General features: G+C 49.7%; 1 non-coding gene across 1 annotated transcript; it reads left to right on the top strand.

Moving 5' to 3' along the window:
• The first annotated feature begins 3,650 nt into the window (after positions 1–3,650).
• Positions 3,651–3,806, top strand: LOC120965489 (5.8S ribosomal RNA). The gene has a single exon (XR_005758542.1). It is a non-coding gene; the product is annotated as a 5.8S ribosomal RNA (ribosomal RNA).
• The last annotated feature ends 11,011 nt before the right edge of the window (positions 3,807–14,817 follow it).

A 14,817-nucleotide genomic window follows, 5' to 3' on the forward strand; every position in this document is an offset into this window, starting at 1 on the left:
AAAAACGAATGTAGTCTAACCCTAAAAAAATCCCTCGCGCCGGACGCAAACCTGCCGCCGCTCTCGCCCACTCACAGGCCGCCACGTCAGCCGCCCGCCGCCGCCACCGCCGAAGCCAGTCGAGCCCAGCGCGGGCCCGCGGGGCCCGTTCGCCGCGGCCGCATGGCCTCCGCCGGCTCCCGCACCGGCCCGCCGGGCCCGTGGCCGGCCCCCTCGGCCCGCTCCTCCCGCGCCGCCGCCCGCTCCCCGCCCGCAGTCCGAGCCGCGTGCGCCGCCGCCGTTCGCCGCCGCCGCCGCCGGCCATCAACGCCGTCCCGTCGCCCGAGCTCACCCCGCCGCCGTTCGCCGCCGCGGACGCCGCCCCGTCGCCCGGCGCCCCTCCCCGCCGTCGCCTCGCCTCCTCTCCCTCCAACGCCGACCGCCGCCTCCCTCTTCTCTCCCGTCGCCGGCCATCGAGCCATCGGGCTAGATCTGGATCGCCCGAACAGTGCGTTGACCTCTCCCCCTCTTTTTTTTTTCTCTTAAGTCATTGATATTTTACAGCATTTGCCCATGTTCATCATTGCATAACTCACTGTGCATAGCTCCGATTCGCGCTTGTAATATGTCAAATTGTTCGTCTCGTGATGCTCTACATTTTGTTCAATTGCACCATGTTCATTAGATGCCATCTTGATGCCCAAATCTCTGTTCCAACAGTGTTAGTTGCTGTTATCTGCTGGTTCTTATCAGAACTTGGAGATTTGTCATTTTTGTATCATTTAATCTGTGCATCTTTTGGGCATGAGCTCTACATGTGTTTTGTTGTATGCCATGCCATCTTTGCAGTGGTGTATGACATGTGTTTTTGTGATCTCTGTGGTGACTAGAACAAGCATGCAAACTTGGCCCCGTAATGTTTCTGATTTCAGGGACTTAGTGATTTCTCTAAGTCCTTGTCTGCTGTTATTTTGTTGCCATGTAAACTTGATGCTACAGAGAGATCCATGCACATTTTGGAGATGTTCAGAAGTCTGTTTTGTATATATGGTTGTAATTGATCCATTCCTGACCTTGTTAGCAATTATGGAGTGCCATAGCATGAGACAATCTTGCTGTACTTTTGCTATAAAATATTTCTGGCAGATTCTTAAAATGATATGCTATGTTGCCAAGCTTGTTGTTGTTGATCCGTACATGCTATGCTCTTGTTCTTGCCATGGTTAGCTTCATAAACATGCCATCTTGCTGTAGGTATGCTTTTTTTTGTCATGCATTGCTTTGTGGAAAGTGCATCAAGCTCACCAAGATGCCTTCATATCATTATTTCTGCCATGCTCTGTTTTCTGCCAAGTCTGAAACCTGATAACGAAACTTGCTATGTTTACATGCTTTACATCATATCTTCTAGTCCTTTTTGGCTTATGGTCAGTAAGGTACTTTTTTCATATGCATTTAGTTGAATACTGCCATGCCTTGTTTTGCCACGTTAATTTCTTGTAGCATGTTGATTTCGTGCTCTGAACATTGCTACCTGATGCTGTTTCTGCCATGTCCAGTAATTTCACCAAGTCTGTGAACCTGTTATCTTTTGCTCTTTTGCCATGCTTGTTATGTTGTGATCTAGCCGTAGCTCAGTGTTCATATTTTGTCAAGCATCTCCTGTAGATTACTGTCATATGCTTTGTTGCTATGTTGGAGTGCCGTAGCATTGTTACTTGTTGCATTTTAAGTGCTATCATGCTGTTAATCGCAGATTCGTGTCATTCTTGTTTTGATTGCCATTTGCAAACCGTGCAACCGTTTTCGGTGATCTTTATATCGATTTCGACCGAAATCATCTCATCTTTCCAGTGGCATGCTTGGTTTGCCAAGTTACTACCTTGTTCATCATTTTCCTTCCGGAGCACGCATATGCATCGCATATCATATCTCGCATATCATACATGTTTTGCATCATGTTGCTTGTGCACTTCTCGTGATTGATTGTGGTTCCGTTGCTTGTGTTCTTGTCTTGGGTAGAGCTGGGAGACAAGTTCGTGAACGAGGAACCTGTCGAGTACGCTTACGAGGATCAAGATTTCGACAACTCTGAGAACCTTGCAGGCAAGATGACCACCCCTCGAAATCACTTCTATCTTTGCTTTGCTAGTTGTTCGCTCTATTGCCATGCCGCATTACCTATCACTTGCTATATCATGTCTCCCATATTGCCATGTCAGCCTCTAACAATCCTTTCCTAGCAAACCGTTGTTTGGCTATGTTACCGCTTTTGCTCAGCCCCTATATATTTAATTAATGCATCTATATATTTGGTAAAGGGTGGAAGGCTCGGCCTTATGCCTGGTGTTTTGTTCCACTCTTGCCGCCCTAGTTTCTGTTATACCGGGATTATGTTCCTTGAGTTTGCGTTCCTTACGCGGTCGGGTGATTTATGGGACCCCCTTGACAGTTCGCCTTGAATAAAACTCCTCCAGCCATTCCCCCGGGTTTTCGCGAGCCCGAGGGTCATCTTATTTTAACCCCCCCGGGCCAGTGCTCCTTCGAGTGTTGGTCCGAACTGAGTAGACTGCGGGGCCACCTCTTGGAAACTCGAGGTCTGGTTTTACTCGTAGGATGTCTCATCCGGTGTGCCCTGAGAACGAGATATGTGCAGCTCCTATCGGGATTTGTCGGCACATTCGGGTGGCTTTGCTGGTCTTGTTTTACCATTGTCGAAATGTCTTGTAAACCAGGATTCCGAGACTGATCGGGTCTTTCCGGGAGAAGGTTTATCCTTCGTTGACCGTGAGAGCTTATGATGGGCTAAGTTGGGACACCCCTCCAGGGTATTATCTTTCGAAAGCCGTGCCCGCGGTTATGAGGCAGATGGGAATTTGTTAATGTCCGGTTGTAGAGAACTTGTCACTTGACCCAATTAAAATACATCAACCGCGTGTGTAGCCGTGATGGTCTCTTCTCGGCGGAGTCCGGGAAGTGAACACGGTCTGAGTTATGTATGACGTAAGTAGGAGTTCAGGATCACTTCTTGGTCATTGCTAGATGACGACCGTTCCGTTGCTTCTCTTCTCGCTCTCTTTTGTGTATGTTAGCCACCATATATGCTTATTGCCGCTGCAGCTCCACCTCACTACACCATACTTTCCTATAAGATTAAATAGTCTTGATCTCGCGGGTGTGAGATTGCTGAGTCCTCGTGACTCACAAATTCTACCAAAACAGTTGCAAGTGCCGACGATGCCAGTGCAGATGATGGGATCGATCTCAAGTGGGAGTTCGATGAGGAACGTGGTCGTTACTATGTGTCTTTTCCTGATGATCAGTAGTGGAGCCCAGTTGGGACGATCGGGGATCTAGCATTTGGGGTTGTCTTATTTTCATCTGGATCTTGACCGTAGTCGGTCTAGATGTTTGTATTTTGGATGATGTATGAATTATATTTATGTATTGTGTGAAGTGGTGATTATAAGCCAACTCTTTATCCCATTCTTGTTCATTACATGGGATTGTGTGAAGATGACCCTTCTTGCGATAAAACCACTATGCGGTTATGCCTCTAAGTCGTGCCTCGACACGTGGGAGATATAGCCGCATCGTGGGTGTTACACCTAACCCGGGGGCATGGCTAGCTTGCTAGCCGTCCCTTGTCTTGCAAACTATTTAATCCACACAACTCTCGGCAACTGATATCTCGGCTCTCGCATCGATGAAGAACGTAGCGAAATGCAATACCTGGTGTGAATTGCAGAATCCCGCAAACCATCAAGTCTTTGAATGCAAGTTGTGCCCGAGGCCACTCGGCCGAGGGCACGCCTGCATGGGCATCACGCCAAAACATGCTCCCAACCACCCTCATCGGGAATCGGGATGCGGCATCTGGTCCCTCGTCTCGCAAGGGGCGGTGGACCGAAGACAAGGGTGCCGGTGTACCGCGCCGGACACAGCGCATGGTGGGCATCCTCGCTTTATCAACGCAGTGCGTCCGATGCGCAGCCGGAATTATGGCCTAAGAACGACCCAGCAAACGAAGCGCACGTCGCTTCGACCACGACCCCAGGTCAGGCGGGACTACCCGCTGAGTTTAAGCATATAAATAAGCGGAGGAGAAGAAACTTACAAGGATTCCCCTAGTAACGGCGAGCGAACCGGGAGCAGCCCCGCTTGAGAATCTGGCGGTTGTGCGGTCCGAATAGTAGTCTGGAGAGGCGTCCTCAGCGACGGACCGGGTTCATGTCCCCTGGAAAGGGGCGCCTGGGAGGGTGAGAGCCCCGTCCGGCCCGGACCCTGTCGCCCCACGAGGCGCCGTCAACGAGTCGGGTTGTTTGGGAATGCAGCCCAAATCGGGCGGTAGACTCCGTCCAAGTCTAAATACAGGCGAGTGACCGATAGCGAACAAGTACCGTGAGGGAAAGATGAAAAGGACTTTGAAAAGAGAGTCAAAGAGTGCTTGAAATTGTCGGGAGGGAAGCGGATGGGGGCCGGCGATGCGCCCCGGCCTTATGCGGAACGACTCTTGCTGGTCCGTCGCTAGGCTCGGGGTGTGGACTGTTGTCGGCCGCGTCGGCGGCTAATGCTCGGGGGCCCTAGGTGTCCCCGCTAGCCGTCGTCAGTGCGCCCGGACCCCGCACGCCGAAAGGCGTGTCCCTCGGAGCACTGCGCTGCAACGGCGTGCGGGATCCGCATCCAACCCGTCTTCAAACACGGACCAAGGAGTTTGACGTGTGTGCGAGTCGACGGGTTCTGAAACCTGGGTTGCGCAGGGAAGCTGGCTAGCGGGACGCCCTCACGGGCTGCACCGCTGGCCGACCCTGATCTTCCGTGAAGGGTTCGAGTTGGAGCACGCCTGCCAGGACCCGAAAGATGGTGAACTATGCCTGAGCGGGGCGAAGCCAGAGGAAACTCTGGTGGAGGCTCGAAGCGATATTGACGTGCAAATCGTTCGTCTAACTTGGGTATAGGGCGAAAGACTAATCGAACCATCTAGTAGCTGGTTCCCTCCGAAGTTTCACGCAGGATAGCTGTAGCCCATTATGAGTTCTATCAGGTAAAGCCAATGATTAGAGGCATTGGGGACGCAACTTCCTCGACCTATTGTCAAACATTAAATAGGTAGGATGGCGTGGCTGCTTCGGTGAGCCGTGCCACGGAATCGGGTGCTCCAAGTGGGCCATTTTTGGTAAGCAGAACTGGCGATGCGGGATGAACCGGAAGTCGGGTTACGGTGCCCAACTATGTGCTAACCTAGAACCCACCAAGGGGGTTGGTCGATTAAGACAGCAGGACGGTGGTCATGGAAGTCGAAATCCGCTAAGAAGTGTGTAACAACTCACCTGCCGAATCAACTAGCCCCGAAAATGGATGGTGCTGAAGTGCGCGACCAACACCTGGCAATCTGGGCGAGCGCCATGCCCCGATGAGTAGGAGGACGCGGCGGCCGCTGCAAAACCCGGGGCGCGAGCCCGGGCAGAGCGGCCGTCGGTGCAGATCTTGGTGGTAGTAGCAAATATTCAAATGAGAACTTTGAAGGCCGAAGAGGAGGAAGGTTCCATGTGAATGGCACTTGCACATGGGTAAGCTGATCCTGAGGGACGGGGTAACCCCGGCAGATAGAGCGATCACACGCATCCCCCGAAAGGGAATTGGGTTATGATTTCCCGAGCCGGGATGTGGTGGTTGACCGCGACGCTAGGATGTCCGGAGACGCCGGCGGGGGCCTCGGGACGAGTTATCTTTTCTAATTAAGGGCCTGCCAACCCTGGAAACGGTTCAGCCGGAGGTAGGGTCCAGTGGCTGGAAGAGCACGGCACGTCGCGCGGTGTCCGGTGCGCCCCCGGAGGCCCATGAAAATCCGGATGACCGAGTACCGTTCACGCCCGGTCGTACTCATAACCGCATCAGGTCTCCAAGGTGAACAGCATGTGGCCAATGGAACAATTGTTGGGGATCGTAGCAGAATTTTAAAATTTTCCTACGCTCACCAAGATCCATCTATGGAGTATACTAGCAACGAGGGGAAAGGAGTGCATCTACATACCCTTGTAGATCGCGAGCGGAAGCGTTCCAATGAACGGGGTTGATGGAGTCGTACTCGCCGTGATCCAAATCACCGATGACCGAGTGTCGAACGGACGGCACCTCCGCGTTCAACACACGTACGGAGCAGCGACGTCTCCTCCTTCTTGATCCAGCAAGGGGGAAGGAGAGGTTGATGGAGATCCAGCAGCACGACGGCGTGGTGGTGGATGTAGCGGGATCTCGGCAGGGCTTCACCGAGCTTCTGCGAGAGGAAGAGGTGTTGCAGGGGAGGAGGGAGCCGCCAAAGGCTGTAGTACTGCTGCCCTCCCTCCCCCCCTTTATATAGGCCCCATGGTAAGGGGGGCGCCGGCCGAGACCCATCTGCATGGGGGGGCGGCGGCCAGGGGGGAGACTTGCCCCGCAAGGCAAGTGGGCCGCCCCCCCCACCCTAGGGTTTCCAACCCTAGGCGCAGGGGGGAGGCCCATGGGGGGCGCCCCAGCCCACTAAGGGCTGGTTCCCTTCCCACTTCAGCCCATGGGGCCCTCCGGGATAGGTGGACCCACCCGGTGGACCCCCGGGACCCTTCTGGTGGTCCCGGTACAATACCGGTGACCCCCGAAGCTTTCCCGGTGGCCGAAACTTGACTTCCTATTTATAATTCTTCAACTCCGGACCATTCCGGAACTCCTCGCGACGTCCGGGATCCGGGACTCCGAACAACTTTCGGGTTTCCGCATACTCATATCTCTACAACCCTAGCGTCACCGAACCTTAAGTGTGTAGACCCTATGGGTTCGGGAGACATGCAGACATGACCGAGACGCCTCTACAGTCAATAACCAACAGCGGGATCTGGATACCCATGTTTGCTCCCACATGTTCCACGATGATCTCATCGGATGAACCACGATGTCGAGGATTCAATCAATCCCGTATACAATTCCCTTTGTCAATCGGTATGTTACTTGCCCGAGATTCGATCGTCGGTATCCCAATACCTTGTTCAATCTCATTACCGGCAAGTCTCTTTACTCGTACCGCAATGTATGATCTCGTGACTAACGGCTTAGTCACATTGAGCTCATTATGATGATGCATTACCGAGTGGGCCCAGAGATACCTCTCCGTCATACGGAGTGACAAATCCCAGTCTCGATCCATGCCAACCCAACAGACACTTTCGGAGATACCCGTAGTGTACCTTTATAGTCACCCAGTTACGTTGTGACGTTTGGCACACCCAATGTACTCCTACGGTATCCGGGAGTTGCACGATCTCATGGTCTAAGGAGAAGATACTTGACATTGGAAAAGCTCTAGCAAACGAACTACACGATCTTTGAGCTATGCTTAGGATTGGGTCTTGTCCATCACATCATTCTCCTAATGATATGATCCCGTTATCAATGACATCCAATGTCCATAGTCAGAAAACCATGACTATCTGTTGATCAACGAGCTAGTCACTAGAGGCTTACTAGGGACACGTTGTGGTCTATGTATTCACATATGCATTACGATTTCCGGATAACACAATTATAGCATGAACAATAGACAATTACCATGAACAAAGAAATATAATAATAACCATTTATTATTGCCTCTATGGCATATTTCCAACAGTCTCCCACTTGCACTAGAGTCAATAATCTAGTTACATTGTGATGAATCGAACACCCATTGCGTCCTGGTGTTGATCATGTTTTGCTCTAGGGAGAGGTTTAGTCAACGGATCTGCTACATTCAGGTCCGTATGTACTTTACAAATATCTATGTCTCCATTTTCAACACTTTCACGAATGGAGTTGAAGCGACACTTGATATGCCTGGTCTTCCTGTGAAACCTAGGCTCCTTGTCAAGGGCAATAGCTCCAGTGTTGCCACAAAAGAGAGTCATTGGGCCCGACGCATTGGAAATCACCCCTAGGTCGGTAATGAACTCCTTCATCCAGACTGCTTCCTGTGCTGCCTCCGAGGCTGCCATGTACTCCGCTTCACATGTAGATCCCGCCACGACGCTTTGCTTGCAACTGCACCAGCTTACTGCTCCTCCATTCAAAATATACACATATCCGGTTTGTGCCTTCGACTCATCCAGATCTGTGTCGAAGCTAGCGTCGACGTAACCCTTACGACGAGCTCTTCGTCACCTCCATAAACGAGAAACATATCCTTAGTCCTCTTCAGGTACTTTAGGATATTCTTGACCGCTGTCCAGTGTTCCATGCCGGGATTACTTTGGTACCTTCCTACCAAACTTACGGCAAGGTTTACATCAGGTCTGGTACACAGCATGGCATACATAATAGACCCTATGGCCGAGGCATAGGGGATGACACTCATCTTTTCTCTATCTTCTGCCGTGGTCGGGAATTGAGCCGTGCTCAATTGCACACCTTGCAATACAGGCAAGAACCCCTTCTTGGACTGATCCATATTGAACTTCTTCAATATCTTGTCAAGGTACGTACTCTGTGAAAGACCAATGAGGCGTCTTGATCTATCTCTATAGATCTTGATGCCTAATATATAAGCAACTTCTCCAAGGTCCTTCATTGAAAAACACTTATTCAAATAGGCCTTTATACTTTCCAAGAATTCTATATCATTTCCCATCAATAGTATGTCATCCACATATAATATGAGAAATGCTACAGAGCTCCCACTCACTTTCTTGTAAACACAGGCTTCTCCATAAGTCTGCGTAAACCCAAACGCTTTGATCATCTCATCAAAGCGAATGTTCCAACTCCGAGATGCTTGCACCAACCCATAGATTGAGCGCTAGAGCTTGCATACTTTGTTAGCATTCTTAGGATCGACAAAACCTTCCGGCTGCATCATATACAATTCTTCCTTAAGGAAGCCATTAAGGAATGCCGTTTTGACGTCCATCAACCATATCTCATAATCATAGTATGCGGCAATTGCTAACATGATTCGGACGAACTTCAGCTTCGCTACGGGTGAGAAAGTCTCATCGTAGTCAACCCCTTGAACTTGTCGATAACCCTTAGCGACAAGTCGAGCCTTATAGATGGTCACATTACCATCCGCGTCTGTCTTCTTCTTAAAGATCCATTTGTTTTCTATGGCTCGCCGATCATCGGGCAAGTCAGTCAAAAGTCCATACTTTGTTTTCATACATGGATCCTATCTCGGATTTCATGGCTTCTAGCCATTTGTCGGAATCCGGGCCCGCCATCGCTTCTTCATAGTTCGAAGGTTCACCGTTGTCTAACAACATGATTTCCAGGACAGGGTTGTCGTACCAATCTGGTCCGGAACGTGTCCTTGTGGACCTACGAAGTTCAGTAGTAACTTCATCCGAAGCTTCATGATCATCATCATTAACTTCCTCCCTAGTCGGTGTGGGCACCACAGGAACATCTTCCCGCGCTGCGCTACTTTCCAGTTCGGAAGGGGTGACTATCACCTCATCAAGTTCCACTTTCGTCCCACTCAATTCTTTCGAGAGAAACTCCTTCTCCAGAAAGGACCCGTTCTTGGCAACAAAGATCTTGCCTTCGGATCTAAGGTAGAAGGTATACCCAATGGTTTCCTTAGGGTATCCTATGAAGAAGCATTTTTCCGACTTGGGTTCGAGCTGTTCAGGTTGAAGTTTCTTGACATAAGCATCGCATCCCCAAACTTTTAGAAACGACAGATTAGATTTCTTCCCAAACCATAATTCATACGGTGTCGTCTCAACGGATTTCGGCGGAGCCCTATTTAAAGTTAATGCAGCAGTCTCTAAAGCATAGCCCCAAAATGAGAGCGGTAAATCGGTAAGAGACATCATAGATCGCACCATATCCAATAGAGTGCGATTACGACGTTCGGACACACTGTTTCGCTGAGGTGTTCCAGGCGGCGTGAGTTGTGAAACGATTCCACATTTCCTTAAGTGCGCACCAAATTCGTGCCTTAAATATTCTCCACCACGATCTGATCGTAAGAATTTTATTTTCCTGTCACATTGATTCTCAACCTCACTCTGAAATTCCTTGAGCTTTTCAAAGGTTTCTGACTTGTGTTTCATTAGGTAGACATACCCATATCTACTTAAGTCATCAGTGAGAGTGAGAACATAACGATATCCTCCGCGAGCCTCAACACTCATTGGACCGCACACATCGGTATGTATAATTTCCAATAAGTTGGTTGGTCGCTCCATTGTTCCGGAGAACGGAATCTTGGTCATCTTACCCATGAGGCATGGTTCGCACGTGTGAAATGATTCGTAATCAAGAGACTCCAAAAGTCCATCTGCATGGAGCTTCTTCATGCGCTTGACACCAATGTGACCAAGGCGGCAGTGCCACAAGTATGTGGGACTATCGTTATCAACTTTACATCTTTTGGTATTCACACTATGAATATGTGTAACATCACGTTCGAGATTCATCAAGAATAAACCATTGACCAGCGGGGCATGACCATAAAACATATCTCTCATATAAATAGACCAACCATTATTCTCGGATTTAAATGAGTAGCCATCTCGAATTAAACGAGATCCAGATACAATGTTCATGCTTAAAGCTGGCACTAAATAACAATTATTGAGGTTTAAAACTAATCCCGTAGGTAGATGCAGAGGTAGCGTGCCGACGGCGATCACATCGACCTTGGAACCATTCCCGACGCGCATCGTCACCTCGTCCTTTGCCAGTCTCCGTTTATTCCGCAGTTCCTGTTTTGAGTTACAAATATGAGCAACCGCACCGGTATCAAATACCCAGGAGCTACTATGAGTACTGGTAAGGTACACATCAATTACATGTATATCACATATACCTTTGGTGTTGCCGGCCTTCTTGTCCGCTAAGTATTTGGGGCAGTTCCGCTTCCAGTGACCACTTCCCTTGCAATAAAAGCACTTAGTCTCAGGCTTGGGTCCATTCTTCGACTTCTTCCCGGTAACTGGCTTACCGGGCGCGGCAACTCCCTTGCCGTCCTTCTTGAAGTTCTTCTTGCCCTTGCCCTTCTTGAACTTAGTGGTTTTATTCATCATCAACACTTGATGTTCTTTTCTGATCTCCACCTCCGCTGATTTCAGCATTGAATATACCTTGGGAATGGTCTTTTCCATCCCCTGCATATTGAAGTTCATCACAAAGCTCTTGTAGCTTGGTAGAAGCGACTGAAGGATTCTGTCAATGACCGCGTCATCCGGGAGATTAACTCCCAGCTGAGACAAGCGGTTGTGCAACCCAGACATTCTGAGTATGTGCTCACTAACAGAACTATTTTCCTCCATTTTACAGCTGAAGAACTTGTCGGAGACTTCATATCTCTCGACCCGGGCATGAGCATGGAAAACCATTTTCAGCTCTTCGAACATCTCATATGCTCTGTGTTTCTCAAAACGCTTTTGGAGACCCGGTTCTAAGCTGTAAAGGATGCCGCACTGAACGAGGGAGTAATCATCAGCACGTGATTGCCAAGCGTTCATAACATCTTGGTTCTCTGGGATTGGTGCTTCACCTAGCGGTGCTTCTAGGACATAATCTTTCTTGGCAGCTATGAGGATGATCCTCAGGTTCCGGACCCAGTCCGTATAGTTGCTGCCATCATCTTTCAGCTTGGTTTTCTCTAGGAACGCGTTGAAGTTGAGGACAACGTGGGCCATTTGATCTACAAGACATATTGTAAAGATTTTAGACTAAGTTCATGATAATTAAGTTCATATAACCAAATTATTCAATGAACTCCCACTCAGATAGACATCCCTCTAGTCATCTAAGTGAAACATGATCCGAGTTAACTAGGCCGTGTCCGATCATCACGTGAGACGGACTAGTCAAGATCGGTGAACATCTCCATGTTGATCGTATCTTCTATACGACTATTGCTCGACCTTTCGGTCCTCCGTGTTCCGAGGCCATGTCTGTACATGCTAGGCTCGTCAAGTCAACCTAAGTGTATTGCGTGTGTTCCGAGGCCATGTCTGTACATGCTAGGCTCGTCAACACCCGTTGTATGCGAACGTTAGAATCTTCGCAACAATGAACCTTCGCAACGGTGCACTGTTAGGGTGAACACTTTCTTGAAATTATTATAAGGGATCATCTTACTTACTACCATCGTTCTAAGCAAATAAGATGCAAAACATGATAAACATCACATGCAATCAAATAGTGACATGATATGGCTAATATCATTTTGCTCCTTTGATCTCCATCTTCGGGGCACCATGATCATCTTCGTCACCGGCATGACACCATGATCTCCATTATCATGATCTCCATCATTGTGTCTTCATGAAGTTGTCACGCCAACGATTACTTCTACTTCTATGGCCAACGCGTTTAGCAATAAAGTAAAGTAATTTACATGGCGTTATTCAATGACACGCAGGTCATACAAAATAATAAAGACAACTCCTATGGCTCCTGCCGGTTGTCATACTCATCGACATGCAAGTCGTGATTCCTATTACAAGAATATGATCAATCTCATACATCACATATATCATTCATCACATCTTCTGGCCATATCACATCACATAGCACATGCTGCAAAAACAAGTTAGACGTCCTCTAATTGTTGTTGCAAGTTTTTACGTGGCTTGAATAGGTTTCTAGCAAGAACGTTTCTTACCTACGTAAAACCACAACGTGATGTGCCATTTTCTATTTACCCTTCATAAGGACCCTTTTCATCGAATCCGTTCCGACTAAAGTGGGAGAGACAGACACCCGCTAGCCACCTTATGCAACTAGTGCGTGTCAGTCGGTGGAACCTGTGTCACGTAAGCTTACGTGTAAGGTCGGTCCGGGCCGCTTCATCCCACAATACCGCCGAAACAAGATAAGACTAGTAGCGGCAAGAAGAATTGGCAACATCTACGCCCACAACTGCTTCGTGTTCTACTCGTACATAGTAACTACGCATAGGCCTGGCTCATGATGCCACTGTTGGGGATCGTAGCAGAATTTTAAAATTTTCCTACGCTCACCAAGATCCATCTATGGAGTATACTAGCAACGAGGGGAAAGGAGTGCATCTACATACCCTTGTAGATCGCGAGCGGAAGCGTTCCAATGAACGGGGTTGATGGAGTCGTACTCGCCGTGATCCAAATCACCGATGACCGAGTGTCGAACGGACGGCACCTCCGCGTTCAACACACGTACGGAGCAGCGACGTCTCCTCCTTCTTGATCCAGCAAGGGGGAAGGAGAGGTTGATGGAGATCCAGCAGCACGACGGCGTGGTGGTGGATGTAGCGGGATCTCGGCAGGGCTTCGCCGAGCTTCTGCGAGAGGAAGAGGTGTTGCAGGGGAGGAGGGAGGCGCCAAAGGCTGTAGTACTGCTGCCCTCCCTCCCCCCCTTTATATAGGCCCCCTGGGAAGGGGGGCCCCAGCCAAGACCCATCTCCATGGGGGGGGCAGCGGCCAGGGGGGAGACTTGCCCCCCAAGGCAAGTGGGGCGCCCCCCCCCACCCTAGGGTTTCCAACCTTAGGCACAGGGGGGAGGCCCATGGGGGGCACCCCGGCCCACTAAGGGCTGGTTCCCTTCCCACTTCAGCCCATGGGGCCCTCTGGGATAGGTGGCCCCACCCGGTGGACCCCCGGGACCCTTCCGGTGGTCCCGGTACAATACCGGTGACCACCGAAACTTTCCCGGTGGCCGAAACTTGACTTCCTATATATAATTCTTCACCTCCAGACCATTCCGGAACTCCTCGTGACGTCCGGGATCTCATCCGGGACTCCGAACAACTTTCGGGTTTCCGCATACTCATATCTCTACAACCCTAGCGTCACCGAACCTTAAGTGTGTAGACCCTACGGGTTCGGGAGACATGCAGACATGACCGAGACGCCTCTCCGGTCAATAACCAACATCGGGATCTGGATACCCATGTTGGCTCCCACATGTTCCACGATGATCTCATCGGATGAACCACGATGTCGAGGATTCAATCAATCCTGTATACAATTCCCTTTGTCAATCGGTATGTTACTTGCCCGAGATTCGATCGTCGGTATCCCAATACCTTGTTCAATCTCGTTACCGGCAAGTCTCTTTACTTGTACCGCAATGCATGGTCCCGTGACTAACTCCTTAGTCACATTGAGCTCATTATGATGATGCATTACCGAGTGGGCCCAGAGATACCTCTCCGTCATACGGAGTGACAAATCCCTGTCTCGATCCGTGCCAACCCAACAGACACTTTCGGAGATACCCGTAGTGTACCTTTATAGTCACCCAGCTACGTTGTGACGTTTGGCACACCCAAAGTACTCCTACGGTATCCGGGAGTTGCACGATCTCATGGTCTAAGGAGAAGATATTTGACATTGGAAAAGCTCTAGCAAACGAACTACACGATCTTTGAGCTATGCTCAGGATTGGGTCTTGTCCATCACATCATTCTCCTACTGATATGATGCCGTTATCAATGACATCCAATGTCCATAGTCAGAAAACCATGACTATCTGTTGATCAACGAGCTAGTCAACTAGAGGGTTACTAGGGACACGTTGTGGTCTATGTATTCACACATGCATTACGATTTCCGCATAACACAATTATAGCATGAACAATAGACAATTACCATGAACAAAGAAATATAATAATAACCATTTATTATTGCCTGTAGGGCATATTTCCAACAACAATGTAGGCAAGGGATGTCAGCAAAACGGATCCATAACTTCAGAAAAAGGATTGGCTCTGAGGACTGGGCTCGGGGGTCCTGGCCCTGAACCTGTCGGCTGTCGGCGGATTCCTCGAGCTGCTCACGCGGCGAGAGCGGGTCGCCGCGTGCCGGCTGGGGGACGGACCGAGAATCGCACCTTCGGGGG

Source organism: Aegilops tauschii, chromosome 5 (genome assembly GCF_002575655.3).
Source record: "Aegilops tauschii subsp. strangulata cultivar AL8/78 chromosome 5, Aet v6.0, whole genome shotgun sequence".
Classification (NCBI taxonomy): Eukaryota; Viridiplantae; Streptophyta; class Magnoliopsida; order Poales; family Poaceae; genus Aegilops; species Aegilops tauschii.